This window comes from Microtus oregoni, unplaced genomic scaffold (genome assembly GCF_018167655.1).
Source record: "Microtus oregoni isolate MIOR12 unplaced genomic scaffold, Mior012 000026F_ref0000081, whole genome shotgun sequence".
In the NCBI taxonomy this organism is placed as follows: domain Eukaryota; kingdom Metazoa; phylum Chordata; class Mammalia; order Rodentia; family Cricetidae; genus Microtus; species Microtus oregoni.
The window spans coordinates 18,518,322-18,534,968 of record NW_024543085.1 but is presented as its reverse complement, the minus strand read 5'-3'; the positions used below and the strand labels follow the sequence as shown (position 1 = coordinate 18,534,968).

The 16,647-nt window shown below is 38.7% G+C and overlaps 1 pseudogene; it reads right to left on the bottom strand.

Moving 5' to 3' along the window:
- Positions 1 to 7,349: 7,349 nt before the first annotated feature.
- Positions 7,350 to 16,647, bottom strand: part of LOC121463269 — a 35,854-nt pseudogene continuing 26,556 nt past the window's right edge.

Genomic DNA, 16,647 nt, shown 5'->3' with positions numbered 1-16,647 from the left:
GCCTTGCAAGTCAGAATTTCAGTAAGCATGTTCTATAGCTGGATGAAACAATTAGCCATTTCTCTCCTCTACCAGCCCACCTAAAACATTCTTGGAATGTCAGCAAAGATGGAGTTTCCAGAATAGCTAAAACTGGATTTTTCTGTATCCTATGTAGAGCCTCCAGAAATGGCATCTGCCTCTCTAGTTCTGGTAGGCAACTATGAGCAATGACACTAGTCCGTATTCTTTTGGGAGACCTCAGGAGATTCTTTGGTCACTAACTCATAGGGAGGCATCCTGAACCTGGGTGCTAGGGTTTGTACTTAAAAGCACATGACTTCTGGAAACAGAATTATCCATTCCTGAAGGGCACCACCAATCCAAACTCATGACCATTATTATTACCATTATGCTGATTAAATACTCAGATAACTTTTGAGAGTTCAAGAGTAGGTTCTAGAGGATGTATATGTATATGTTTCTCTGTATATATCATCTCCTCGATGATAGTACTAACTGTCACCTCGTGTGGGATACAGCAGAGAAGCTGCTGAGATGCTGAATGGTTCAGCTACAGAATAGAAAAACCTGAAATGGTGGAGATTGGAGCTGTCACATTTGGAAACTTTGTATATTCTTATGACAATTCAAATAGCTATGGGAATTTGGAATGCTCACACCCCAGGTGCTGATGGACCTTGGCAGCTTCCACTGAAGTATAGCCATATGAAGAACAGCTACAGTGGGGAATGCCAGTAGCTGCACTCTCACTGGGCTACACAAATGGACCTTTAGGACTTGACTCTTTTCATTGACACGTCTTTACTATTGTTCATCATGTGGGTTGACTTAGTAGGTGATGGAGGAAGGTCATTGGTTAATTAAATAAAGAAACTGCTTGCCCTGATAGGTTAGAACATAGGTGGATGGAGTAAACAGAACAGAATGCTGGGAGGAAGAGGAAGTGAGCTCAGAGACGCCATGCTCCCCTCTCCCGGGAAGACACGATAGCTCTGCTCTCTAAGGCACACGCGATGAAGCTCCGACCCAGGATGGACGTAGGCTAGAATCTTTCCCGGTAAGACTGATGCTACACAGATTATTAGAGATGGGTTGATTGGGGTATGAGAATTAGCCTGTAAGGGCTAGAGCTAATGGGCCAAGCAGTGTTTAAATGAATACAGTGGCCGTGTAATTATTTCTGGTGGCAGGAGCTGGGTGGCGGAATGCAGCCCTCAGCTCCTTCAACAAGTAGGGAATTTACTACCATGGGACTTTCTTATTAGAAAGAGGAAAGATGTCATTAACTTCGATTTTAGGGGCTTCCTGGAAGCTCCATTTAAATAAGCATAGAAATATTTGGTTATTTAATAAATATCATAAAAATGCTAGCATACTACACTCTTTGGAACCTATGCTTCAGTATCTTTACCTTGTTCCATCCATCATGACTAATTTAAATAGAACTTTAATAATTTATTAAATGGTTTAATTGGATATCCATGTTAAAGGCTATCGATACTTTTTTATCACCAGCCTTTGTATAGTAAAAGGCTCCTAATGATCATTTAGCCTAATCACTAATTCTTCAAATTTAACAGCATCCAGTATTCTTTGATATCCCACTTCCCTTTGAAAGTTGAACTATAACACATACAATAAAGTGCACAATTTTGTAGGAAAGTCAATCAATTCACATACACATATACATCACTCCAGAGTGTTCACTGTTCAAATAAAGGTAATATTTGAAGCACAGTGTTTCAGTCCCAAGCTCCCGGAAATTAACTGCACAAAGACAACCACTTTTTGCCTTTTGTCAGTATAGGTCAGGATCTGTGTAGGTGTGTGTGTATGTGTGTGTGTGTTTCAACTTCATCCACTGTAAATGGGATCACACATATATTAATGTTTGTCTTTTTCAACTTCTTAGCTCTAGGAGATTCACCCACACTGTTGTGCTATGACATCCTTTTGTACTGCAGCATCTTATGTAGTATCTACTAATGCTCATTCCAACACATTTAAAACAGTTTGTTTAGGGAGTCTCCAGCCAACAGACATTTGAAGTGAACATTGACAACTTGTTTGTATCATTCTATCCTCTTACCAGCAATGGCCAAAATTTCTATTATTTCACATCCAAGAGAATTCTTGTGTCCTTCTTATTTCTGTGCATATTGGTACGGCAAACATTATATTTTGGGAGGTTTTATTTGGACTTGCAAAATGGTTATTTTGGATATCAGTGCCCTTTAATGTACTTATGGAAACATGTATTAATACACAATATAGGAGAGGGAACAAATAGTATATGAAAGAAGTCGATGATGGTGAAGTAAAAGAAACAATAACATGAAATTAGGGGTAAAGGTAGAAGCAGCAAGTAAATGCTGCGATTCATTAAGAATCCAATGATAATTCAGGATAGGCAGCCAATCTTCTTAATGAGGTGCTCCACTAAGCTTACAGATAAATGTTTCTAACAAGGTGATTCTGGTTGATGACAAATAACAAGTATTAAGAAGCCCTAGTTACTCATTATTAGGTTTCAAACTCACAGAGATCCACCTGTCTTTGCCCCCTGAGTGCTGGGGTTAAAGGCATGCGCCACCACCACCCAGGTAAGGTGAAGGTGAAGCTGGGGTATTTGGCAGGATGCACTACGGTTCTCTAGATAAAAGAGGGAAGGTCATTTTGTTTTGTTTTATTTCACTTTGTGTGTATGTGAGAGGGGGAGGGTGTACCTTAGGGTATGGGGTCTCTCATTGGCCTGGGCCTTGCTTTATGATTAGGCTGGGATGGCCTGCCAGTGAGCTCCAGGGATCCACATGCGGATGGAATCTGTGTAGTTTATGTTGACTGTCTCTGTCCAATGGCTCAGAGGAGGCACAAGGGTAGTTTAGGCTAGACATCTTCAATAGCCCAGGGATGTCATGTGCTACATCCTCAACATAGGCGTGCTCAATAAAGATGATCTTGATGGTACAGAAATTCAAAAGAGCCTGATGTTTAACAGAAGGGAAAGCTAGGAAAGAAGGAACTGCCTGAAGGATTCTAGGTTCTTCTTGTTTGTTTGTCTGTGCTTTTTATGAATTGGAAAGTCCAGGTGCTTTACCTGGTTGGTGAGCACCTGGAATTCCCAGGGATCATTGTGAGCTGTGGGGTGCTGTAGGAAGATTTACAGCCAGTGGTTACCGGCCCACTGGGACGTGGCCTCTTATACTATATATGCCTATGTAAAGCATGCCTTTATCTGGCCTCTTTTCCAGCCTCTCTGTTCCGGTTGTGGATTTTGGTTTCTGTTCTCCGTTCAAGCAGAGGATTCTGATTTGTGAGTTTACCTCTAAATAAATAACCATCTATTTCTTAATTCTGAGCTAGTGTGGAATTTCTTTTAAGTGTCCTTCTTCAGTGGGTGAGTGAGAAAAGCCAGGATGCCACCAGAAAGCATTATTCCCTAGTAGTTCTTTTTATTTATTTATTTTTTTATTGAAAAGAAAAAAAATTTCCACCTCCTCCCAGCCTCCCATTTCCCTCCCCTTGCTCCTGCCCCTCTTCCCCTCCCCCCACTTTTCTCCTCCTCCCTCTCCAGTCTGAAGAGCAGTCAGGGTTCCCTGCCCTGTGGAAAATCCAAGGTCCTCCCCCCTCCATCCAGGTATAGGAAGGTGAACATCCAAACCGGCTAGGCTCCCACAAAGCCAGAACATGAAGTAGGATCAAAACCCCATGCCATTGTCCTTGGCTTCTCATCAGCCCTCATTGTTCGCCATGTTCAGAGAGTCCGATTTTATCCCTTGCTTTTTCAGTCACAGACCAGCTGGCCTTGGTGAGCTCCCAATAGATCAGCCCCACTGTCTCCGTGGGTGGGTGCACCGCTCGTGGTCCTGACTTCCTTGCTCATGTTCTCCCTCCTTTTGCTCCTCATTGGGACCTTGGGAGCTCAGTCTGGTGCTCCAGTGTGGGTCTCTGTCTCTATTTCCATCCATCGCCAGATGAAGGTTCTATGGTGATATGCAAGATATTCATCAGTATGGCTATAGGATAGGATCATTTCAGGTTCCCTATCCTCAGTAACTCAAGTGGCCTGTAAAACTTACAAGTTATGTGTAGTGATTTTTGCATGACTACTCTTTGTATACAACTATCCGGTGTCGTACATACTTTCGTCATTGGATTTCCTTTTAAAGTGTTTCTTAATATTGTGTTAGGTTAAGTCATAACAATATTCAGGCCAATTTATTCTGTAGCTTGTTCACAATTTCCACACAATATCTACTCTCTTATCTGAACACTTCCTACATACATGGCCTGTGAATAAATAATTTATGACACATCCTCAATGATTGCTTATATTTGAGTTTGAGGCTGAAAGATCAATTTTGGAGACAAGGCTGTTAATGGAAGCAGGTTCTCCAACTCAGGATCTTCTAACAGTTCTCATTGCACATAGGTCCTTCTTTTAGGAAAAATGTACCTTTGCACATATATGATGTATATATGTGTGCACATGATGTGCATGTATGTTTGTATGCAGAAATGTGTGTATGTTCTTGCCATGGCACACCTGCATACTATGGTATGCATTTGGAACTTAGAGGACCAGCTTGGATGTCAGTACGTACCTTCTATCTTGTTTTGAAACAGTGTCTTATTTTTATTGTTCATTCCCTACACCATACTCCACATTTGTTGCCCTGCCATCTTTCAGGGGTTCTTCTATCTCTGCCCCCCATCTGGATGCAGTAGACCAGGGATTATAGATGTGGATGGCCAACTCTGGCTTTACTTGTGTTCTGAAGATTCAAACTCAGGTCCTCATCCTTATAAGAAATGAACTTCTCCCACATCTGCCAATCCTTCACATATGTTCTTATTCAATCTTTGTCCAACACATGTTTTACCTCTATTGAGAGCTGGAAAAGAATTTGAACACTGTGTATATTGTTAACAAAGAACAAATTTGGAACTTTACACAGACTGAAATGGTTGCAGTTATTCCAATGCAAACACTTGAGCATATGTTTGCAGCCTTGGGAAGGGTGCTGAGTTCATAGATCTGTGGGTGTCTATACTTAATGCTATTGAGAAAGCACATGGCAGCTGAAGAAATGAACAGAGTAAGAGAACCAGAAGTCATCCACCAGAAAGATATACATTCAGGAGCTTACCAGGACAGTTAACTTTTCATACGTTGCAACATGGAATTATGATATTTTCATTTTGAAGAACACCATTAGGCCAGTGAATTACTCAGCTGATAAAGGTCCTTGCTGTCTTGTCTGACAGCATGAGTTCTTTCTAGAGCTCACATAATTGAAGGAAGGAGAGAACCAACTCTCCCCAGCTGTCCTCAGCTTTCTCATGTATGTATGCATGTGAGTGCATGGGTGCATGCATAGACACACACGCGTGTGTGCACACACGCTCACCAATAAAAAGTAATAAAAATGTTTAAAAAGATATTAAACAGATAATTTCTTTTTATGATAATTGAATGGAATTATCATTATGTATATAGATCAATATATAAAAGAAATAATGCATTCTTGCTCTCTGTTATTTTCATCAGCATTGTTTCTAGCAATGCATGTGTGGAGAATAGATGAAGTTTCAAAAAATGTATTTTAATGGATATAGAATTACATCACTTTCCCCCCTCCATTTCCTCTCTCCAAGTACTTCTATTTTCTCCTCAAATTAATGTCTACTTTTATTTCTTATTATTGTTATATATGCATACACACTTATTATTGTTACATATGCATACACATGCACACTCAAATATATAAATACTACTGGCTGAATTCATTTTTAATTTTTTGTGTTTATACGGCTTCATGCTAAACAAGGAATAAGTAAAGTTTTAGTCTACCTTTGGGGACAAAATGCATGACATTTAGGTCCTCAACATTACCATAAGCATGATATTTTGAATTTGACAGACAATATTAATGAATATGCAAAAGGTTTAATGTTTCCTATGCTTTATCAACACATTATAAAGTAAAATGTTTGTGTTTCCACTGAAAGGACACAGTACAATTTTAAAGTTCCCCTCATTTGGAACTTTCCTGACTCTTAGAATCTCCCCAATAAGTGTTTGTTAAATCAATAAACTCTAGCAATAAAAGCATCAACATTTAAGTGACCCAAAGATAATCAAACTCCAAACTTTACAGTGTTGGCCTGGGGATGAGAAAATAGATTTGATAGAAAGCAATTCTATCAGAACATATTTTGACTTGATTTCCTTTTATTCCTAACTGCTGGCATAGATCATGATATGTGGCAAATGCTAAAAACACTTTGTTGGTTGCATGGGTTCTTCCTTTCATTTGCAGTTATACTCACTTATTTACATTTCTTTGCACTGTTTGTTTTGTTAGTGATGTGGTGTTGCAAGCAACACAGAGCAGTTAACTTTGAACGCTTGTGAGCGTCCATCCTCAAGAGTCCATAAATAAGGTACTTGAGAAGTAAGGGAAACTTTCGCATTTCAGAACAGATTCCCTGCTGCCTTCATTATATGACCAAAGATAGACGTAATGAGCATGGCCAGTAATAAGCATGAGTGAGAGAAAGAGAATATAAGGTCATGGAAAAACAACACATAAAGATGGTGATTGAGAGGGATGTGGGAGTAGATGGCTCATTTGAGTTAGAGAAAGCAGAAGTATACTGAAGAGTAATGAGATACTTGGTTAGAAAATTTACAGAGTCAGGACCCTGTTGATGAAGGGCTTAGGTACCAGACTCTAGAATTTAAGTGAGATGGCATGGGAAGGGGAAAGTGATTCTAGGAGATGGCTCAGTGAACAAGGCGCTTGGGGAAAATGGCCCTGGTGAATGTGCCTCATAAAACATCTGGCTCAGCAGCTGGGCATGAAGCTCATAGCTGAAGGGTCAACACTCTTGGGAGGTTTCTGGGATCTGAAAGAAGTACAAATGCAAAAAGTGTCCCAACAGTAGTATGTGGGGACGGGTGGGCCAAAAGTGAGCTGAAGGGTGTGAGTCAGAGACTAAGGGACATTGGGCTGGTGTTTTGTTTATTTGGTTTTGTTGTTGTTGTTATTGTTGGGGTATTTTTTTTGGTGGGAGGATATGTGCTTTTTGTTTATTTTTATCCAGATTAGTAGATTTGTTTACAACCACTCTTGTAAAATACTTTTTAAAAATACAACTAATTTCTTTGCAAGTTACAAATATCAACTATGATAACCTAATTTTTTTGGTGGATAATATACATGATTAGGCAGAAAGAGGCAAGGTTACACTGGAAGATGAATTATCAAATGAGAGTCAAAATCTATTTATGACTCGCTCTTCTTGATCAAATTGTTCCCTCTTAGTGTTCTACCACCATGCTAACTTCCTGACCAATATCCCTGTTGACTCTGTCTACCTCAACAGCCACCAGATTGAACACCAGACTGACCTGAGTGGCCCAGCCTGCTCTATCTGAGATTAAAAGATGAGTTTCTACCATAATATTCTTCATTTTTCAGGTAACTGGTTGGCAATGAGACTATCTGATCTGAATCATACCACATGACCTGTAATATTTCTGACTCCGTTTTAAGAACATCAAAATAAATACTCATATTTCCTTTTAGGAAGCTCCTTCAGGCTATTTGAGAAGGAGTGTTAGTCCTCAGTTTTGTGTTAAGTTCTTTCCAAGCACAGTTGGCATCCTGTCTTTCTTCTGGGCATGCCAGAGTCATCATTACAAACCCCTAATCAGAGGTGATCAGCTCTCATGGTTCAAGCTCGATGCACCAGAAATGTGAGCTAATGCTGTAGCCAAAGCATCCACTGTCCCTTTCTCTTCTACCAGTTGTTGCAAGGAGGCCACAACCAGTCCTTGAGTCGATGATCGGGAAAATGCCAACAGCAGCAAAATAAACAGAAGCTAGAAACCTGATGGCATCCACGCTTTTAGATTTAACTAAATCTATCATTGAAGGAACTCTATATATTTAATTATTATTCCTGCTTTCTGTTCCACATCTCTCAGTTGACCTCTTTCTCTTGGTTGATAAAGACAGACACAATCTCCTGTCCAGCCAACACTACCTGCGCGTCCAGAGTGATGGATATAGTCTCTGGCGTCCTTCAAGCTAACTTTTTGTGACAGTGCAACATCCTCATGAAAACACTGAGCATTTTGCTTTCTGTGTGGCATCATGGTCATTTCGGGAGCATTTTTTTTCTTTCTCTTACAGAAGATAACAGCCCTTGCTTCAGATCTACTGCTTTTACAGTATAAGAGACTACGCCCAGGTGGGCTGGTATCTTAAAGGATACTGGCTGAAGGAGAAGGAGCATCTACAACACTGTATCTTTAATGCTATTGGCTAAAGAAGCAAAATGTGCTCCCACAGCAGTTTTTGATATGCCCTGGGGTCCCAATATCATTCCAAATGTGATTAATTTGGCTTTGATATGATGTTCCATCACACCACACCACACTGAGTTTTCTAGTTATATCTTTGAAATTTTTGGCTTACTTGGTTTGCCAGTTGACTTGTTAGAGCCAAAACAAGTACCTTTGGTGAGCAGCTTTTTAAACTGCTTTTTGAATTCTTTGGAGCCTTTCATTCAAGTGTATGGCAAAAGAGAATGTCTTTCCTGTTCATGTCTGGGCTTTAACAATTATATTTTTTCCTTAATATACAGAACCAAATGTTTTAACTTGACTAGGTAGTCTCCCCAGAAACAGAGAAACTGGAGATGGCTCGTTTCTTTTATTCATGTGTTAGAGTCTCTTCCACTTTACCACTTGATTTATGAGCAAAAGTTTTGATTTTTTTCATATTCTTCAACATCTCCATTTGGTATGTCTTTTCATCTTGACTTATGAGATGGGGAGAATTCATCTGAAAGTTTATTGAGTCCATCTTTGGTGTCTCCAATTATCTTATCTTTTGTTTTAACATAAGCTGGTATTGGGTGCATCCAAGTCATATGTGACATCTCTCATTACTGTTTTCTCATCAGGGTCTTAATGGTACCTGACTTCCTTCTACCACTATGTGAGTTTTCTTAGCACTTTAAGATCCCTTATTGTTTCAGGGTTTGTTTTTGTGTGCATTTGTTTTTATGTTTGTTTTGTTTTCTTTTCTTTTTCAGGCTGAGGTTGGGGTAGAGTCTTTAAAAAATTCCTCTACAGTCTTCTGGTGGACTGGGATCATTATGCATCTTTAATTAGTTTAAGCTACTTGGTACTCAAACAAAGATTCTGTAACGATTAAGCTCAACTAATACAATTTCAGAGGCTCGGTCTATTATCATCGTGGCAGGGAGCAAGGCAGCATGCAGGCAGACATGGGCTGGAAAAGTACCTGAGGGTTCTACATGCTGATTCTCAGACAGGAAACGAGGGCATTTGGCTGGTTTTAAGACTGGTTTATATTGTAGGTATTAGGGACCACAAGAGACCATGATTCTCTTGGACAAAGATAATAATAAATATTTGCAGTTGTAGAGAATTAATTGGCATACTTGTGACAGCTGAAACAGCAAGAGTAAGTAGGCAAATATAAAGGATATTTAGAAAAGGGAGAGATAACAAAATATCAAAGTGAGATTTAGTTGGTTCTTAGAGTATTGACTAGTCTGACTGGAGGAAATAGGAAAAACTATGACTAAGAAAGTAGGAACCTGGATAGAGGTGGGCGGTCCTTGGGCTTCCCACAGGTCAGGGAACCCTGATTGCTCTTCGAGCAGATGAGGGAGGGGGACTTGATTGAGGGAGGGGGAGGGAAATGGGAAGCGGTTGCGGGGAGGAGGCAGAAATCCTTAATAAATAAATAAATTAAAAAAAGAAAGAAAATAAAATAGAAAGCAAAAAAAAAAATGAAAGAAAGTAGGAATAAGGAATATAGTGTTCTGAATAGGAAGACCTCAAGGGAACACACCAACCAAGTTATTCTTTGAAATTCTTCTCAATGAATTGTTAAAATATGCTGCATGATTCCTGTAATAACTGACTAAAATGAGCAATAAATATAATACCTATAACTCCATTATTATAAATATTTCAAGGTGAAAATATGATCTAAATTTAGGCTTCTAAAGTATGCATGCCAAAGTTCTATGAATGTGTAACATGAGCGGTCTGCTTGTTTGTGTTAGCTCTAGCCTCTCACTGGCTAACTCTCACATCTTGATTAACCTATTTTTCTGATCTATGTTAGCCATGTGGCTCAGTACCTTTTTTCAGTGGGGCAGATCACATCCTGCAGCTTTGGTGGTCTGGGCAGGAGTGGGAGGAATCGACTTCCTCCTTCCCAGAATTCTCCTGTTCTCTTTACATCATTTCTACTTCCTGTCTGGTTTTTCCTCCTATCTTTCCTGCCTGGCCAATCAGCATTTATTTAAAGTATGATTGACAGAATACAGACAATTCTCTTGCACCATGCGTGAGGGAAAATAAAACATGGGGATAAGATTAAAATCTCAGGCTGTGAAATATATAAACTTGTATTCAAGGCATGTTTTTGTAAGAGCGCTGCATGGAATTTGCATGGTTTCCAAGGAAATAAGGGACTGACAAAATCAGCTCATATTCAGCCCTGATTTATTCAACCCTCTATTTGCTTCCAAGCATTAGGTTCTTTCTGTACTGTTGTATTTCATATAAATATAAGGTGATTTAACTATTCATCTTGGGCCTGGTGTGATGGCTCAGTGATTAAGTGCCTTTATTGCTCTTCTATAGGACAGCAGTTCAGTTCTCAGCACCCACATGAGACATCTCACAGCCCCTTGTAGCTTCATCATTAGGGGATCTGATACCCTCTTCTGACCGTTGGGCACCTACACACACATAATACATACACAGACATATATTAAAAAATCTTTAAAACACTATTAATCTGATGTATCAGGAATACCTTGTAGCCATGAGCTGTTCTTCATGTAGAACCAAGAAGATTAGGGAGGAACAAATGTCAACTCTTTCTAGTGCCCCTCCATTTGATTCTGTCACTGTAATATTGACATCACCATAAATATCCAGGTCTTTTTTTTTCTAGGAATGAAATTTATTGACACCATATTGTTTAAGACACTTAAATTGCCAGCAGCTGATGTTTGTGTGAAAGGACAACCAAAGGAAAAGAGAAAAAAAATCAAAACAATTGAGTATAACATATTCTGAAGGATGTCATACTAAGTAAGAAAAGACACCAATTATTTTGAGACTCTTCAACTCAGGATATTCAGAAGTCAAATTCAAGAAGCAAAATTTAAATTTGTATTTGGAGAAAGCTGTTTATTTTTCCAGAAAACATTGATTAAAATATTGGAGGTACAGCACAATGGTCAAATGTAAGACTTATCTAACACTGCCAGGGTTGAATTCCAGACTCTGTGCCATAAAAACAAAGAAGCCCACAAAAGCCTTACTCAAGGAAAAGAAGAGTGCGCTAAGTGTTAGAAGGCTTGAGCTTGAGATCTGAGATCTCCTTCTACCATTAAAGAAGTGATAACCCCAGGCCGTACTTTAACTCATCAACTATAATATTTTCTGATGCATTAATATATAGGCAATATTATTCCAGTTCCAAAATTAACACCAAATTAATAGACTCTATATGTTTAACAAAAAGGTATTAAATAGCCAGAGCCTGGAAAGCACTGTGTGAAGTGCCGCTGATAGGAGCTCTGAAAATGAGAAGACGCAGTTCTGACAAGTGACTTAGAAAAAGGTAAATGCCAATGCCAATTGGAGCTAAGCAAATTCTGTAACCAAATACTAAAAAACTACCATATAAAGTGCCTTCTTGATGAGGAGCTGGTGATATCACCAAATAGATAGTGTTTGTGAATTATTAATTCACGCTAAGAATTTGTGTTAATAAGAAGCAGCACACTTTTAAAATGTTTTGCAAAATTATTTTCAGCTGTTTTTGAGATGAAAAGAAAATATTAGTTTTAATATTACCTAAAATTTGAATATCTCGTATAAATGAATATTCATTTCTTTGAAAAGATATTGACCTCATAACTGTCATCACCATTAACTCATTGAAGCAATGCTTAACACCAACATCAAAATGGAGTCCCCTTTTACTATTTAGTATTTCATCACCACAGCTCTACGTGACAGACTTGCAAAGAAAAATGAGGTCTCTAAGTCACTCTCAGATTCTCTGCTAGATGAGCTTGTAGTATACCTAGATCTGTAATAAAATAATAGTTACCCTTAAATACGAGCGAGCCATTTTGGTAAGACTGTAAATTAAAATAGTAACTACTGACATTTTTGTCTCTGTATCCAAATGTCTGTTCTATATTCACCTAGAGTCAATCTATATTTGCCTATATTTAAGTATGTGATGAAAATCTATAAAATTTAGAAAGGAAGTTAAATCTCTTCACTACCAGAACTCTTTAATTATAGCAGGAAAAACACCTACTTAATGTAAAAAACATATGTATACAGTAGATAAGAACTCTTCAACAGAATTTTGTTTTTTGTTTAAAAGAAGGCCACATTTGTGTTCACATTCAACATCCTAAAAAACTTTGTAGGAATATATTATTTTCTAGGTGCTATGATCAAACATTTGTTGAGAAGTACCTTAATTTTCAACAAGTCTTATTTTGGCTCAGTTTGAGTCTTTTATGGCAGTGAAGGAATGGCGGCTGAAGCATAAGGTATTGGCTACTTTGTGTCTGTAGTTAGAAAGTAGAAACCGATGTCTTACTTGGTATGAAGTCTCTCTGTCTCTCTGTCTCTCTGCCTCTGTCTCCCTCCCTCTCTCATATTCATTCCATTATTCTGGGGATGCTTCCACCCACATCCAGGTTAGTTAATCTCCTTAGTAAACCTCTCTGGAAATACACTTTCAAATATACTCAGAGATGTGTCCCTAGGTAGTTCTAAATCAAGTTATAATGATGATTAACCACCACAAAGGGTGGGTACTTTCTCTTTTGATACACATGAGCAGGTAACTCCAGTGTGTGCACACACATATTTTTCTTTTGAAGGGGCTCACAGTCTTCTTTTTTCCAACGTATGAGTATGTTTTGTAAATCTCCTCTCTCATTCTTCGTATCTAAAAAGAGAAAAGACACAGGAGCAATCTCCTGTATAGTTGTCATGGAGACAGATGGATTGCTTTTCTTAGAGGGATGTGGAGTAGAGGAAAGGTGATGCACTTCTACTGGAAGTAGAGTTTGTCTGATGCTCTGGTGAGGAGGGGAACAAGATATAAGATGCTGGAAAGAAGGAAAGAGAGAGTTCTTTGTACTAAGAATGTTACAAAAATCTAGGCATTTCAAGATATACTCCAAGAGACGAATCCATGCCTGATACTGTTCTGGTGGCCAAAAACTGAGACAAGGCAGTTCATGGACCTATGGGAAAAGCAAACACTACTGCTCTGATGAAAGAACATGACAATAAAATGACCCTGAACAATAATATTCTGCTGTCCTCATGGTGTCTTGCCCAACCATATCAGAGGTACTTTCTCCTGCCATAGATGCTAAAAAACACAGGCCCACAACTGGACAGTGTACAGAGAGTGAGAATCCATAGAACACTAAGTCCTAAATTCGATGTCTCCATCAATTCCTTCCACTTAGGCTCAGAAAACTTTGCAGAAGAAAAGCCTGAAAGACTGTGAGATCCACTTGGATGGACAAGAGGGCCTTCTAGCCACAACAGAACTGACCCACATAGGAACTAACAGAGACTGTAGCGGGATACACCGGGCCTGCACAGGTCTAAGCAAGAAGAAGTTCCAGCTTTGAGATGGGAAGTGGACAGGATCCCCAATCTCTAAGCCAGAATCGATTTCCAATTACAACCACTTGAAAACGAACATTTAATTTTCTTCAAGGGAATTCCATAGGGTATGCAAACCACACTTAAGAGAAGCAGAAGAAGTAGAAGGCCAACACTAAATGAATTCAATGGTGTTTTTGGAGATACTCCGTCTCATAATTCTATGGCCGTTTTTGGCATTACTTGTCCTCTGCTTATCTATTATGGTTCCTGATTTTGTGTGTTTATAGTGCATACGTGTGTATATACACACATACAAGCATGCATGCAGATATACATACATATGTCATGCTTTCTATTTTTTCTGTTTGTTTGCTTTATTTTATTCTTTGTGTATGTGTGTGCGTGTGTGTCCTGTTTGTTTTAGAAAGAGAGTGAGAAAGAAGGCATGGAGTTGGGCAGGTGGGGAGGATATGGGATATGAAGGAGGGAAAAGAGTGATTAGAATGTACTGTGTGAAAAAATATTTTAATAAAAATTCTTATCTAAAAAAATTCTTATCTAAATAACTCCTAAGTGCACTAAATATTTGTCTGTGTATCCATAGTAAGGTGTAACTCTCATCCTAGTCAAAGAAGCTTCTCTTTGCTGTAGCTGCAAATCATCACTGAAACCAAAACTGAACAAAATGCAGAAAACAACTGATTTTGGAGTGCTTGTCTTCAGTAGACGCATCTATAACATAACTCCTGAGCCTAAAGGTCAGGAAACACAGAAAAATATGTGAGGCAGAAAAAATGAAGGCCCATAGGAACAGGAAGTCTACTGTGAGATTGTAGCTCCTAAAAATGATGTGGTTACATCCATGATACCACAATATGACAAGCTAAAAACAAACAAACAAACAAAACAAATATTGACTGTAACAATAGACATGCTAATGTGGAAGAAAGAAGTTTCACAGGGCTCCACCTAAGACAAAGAACTATAGGCAACTAAGAACCGTGAAGAGAAGGAAAATTAGTCTTCCTCAGGAATGAGCCACTTAATTGGATATCCATATCTACAGGTCAATCCTGAAATCGTGTGTGTGTGTGTGTGTGTGTGTGTGTACACACACATATATATGTACACAATGAATACACTAGGGCTGGACAAGCCATAATTAGTTATTTGTAGTGACATTTCAACTGTATCTTAATAAATAAAGACTATCTGAAGATCTGACAATAAAACAGTCCCACTGGTTATCCTTACAGATCAGATTATGGTAACACACACCTTTAATCTCGGGATCCATAATGGCACACACTTTTAATCCCAGTTAAACACTAGTTGCTATAGAAACGGAACGGTGCATGCCTTTAATGATGGTGATGCATACCTTTAATCCCAGTCCTAGAGAGGGATATAAAATGGGGGAAGGCAACTCTCAGATGCAGTCTCCTGAGATTCCTGGAGGCAGGGTCGTCGTTTTCAGACTGAAGTCGAGGTAAGAACCAGTGGCTGGCTGTTTTCCTTTTTGTTTCTTCAGGTTTTACCTCAACTTCTGACCCTTAGATTTTATTAATTGCACTAATTAAATAAAAAAACCCACTAAAAACATGAACATGATGGCAAAAAAATGGGAACAAAATAATTCCTGTGGGGGTCAATACTGAGTGTCAACAGACAGGTCTCGAATCATCCAAGAGAGAAATATCTGGGGCTGTCAGGAATTGTCCAGACTATTTGTCTCTTGCTTGCCAGTCAGGATTTTCCTGATTAGGTTATTTGAAATGACCCATCCAAAGTGTGATAAGCACTTCCTACCTCCCAGAAGCCTTGGCAGTCTGGATGTGAGGAAGGCTGAGTAGAAAGCGTTTGTTTTTGCCTGTTGTCATGGACTTTGCCAATAACATCGATGCCCCTGCTGCTGTCCATTGTTGGCGTGACAAGCAGACTCTCCTGGGCACATCTCTATGTGGATTTCATGAAGGAGTTCTTTCATTTACTGTATTTATTGTTATTTTCCTACAGTTTGAGCAAATGTTCACAAAATAATTATTGGTTAATTTTTGTAATAGAAAAATAAGGGGAAATGTATGGATTTCATGAGGCATTACTCTAAACCACAGGAGGAAGTACATGAGTCTTTGTAGGTTTTCGGATCAAATACAGTTTTGGAACCCTATGCCAGAGCTTTGGTATCACAATATTTGTAGATTGTTTCTGAGATTATTATTCTGTCACTCAGGTTTGAAACCCAGAGAACTAGGAAGATCATAAAGATGGTTTAAGTACAGAAAAACTAGAATGATCTCAATGATTGACAGTTACAATAAAAGCAGATGAATTTCTTTCACACTAATCCACTGATATTGCATGGTGAGTCAACTGTGCTATAGAATCTATTATTTTTCTGTCAAGTTACAGAGAATTTGACCTTCATTTTAAGATTTGGGAACTGAAACTCCTTAATGGAATTAACGTCTAACCTTGTCATTCACACACAATGTGAATATACTTACCGTTACCTAAGTACTTTGGAAGCCCAGATGTCTAGGGATAGTTTTATTGTTATTGTGAGCTTACACACTGAGTGGAAAAAAAATCCTCAACTGCACTCACATATTCAGGCTTGTGTGGGGGTAGAGAGATGACAGATAGGTAGATAATAGACAGACAGATAGATAAGTAGATAGAGGCAGATAGATAGATAGATAGATAGAGATAGATAGAGATAGATAGAGATAGATAGATAGAGATAGATAGATAGATAGATAGATAGATAGATATAGATAGATAGACAGACAGACAGGTGTGTATGGTTTGGAATAGTCATGCATTAAACATCAGGAGGCTAAATAGCATGACTTGGATATGCCTTTGAGTGTGATAAAGGAGGTGGCAGTTTGAGCAGGTCTGCTGAAATATAAGAT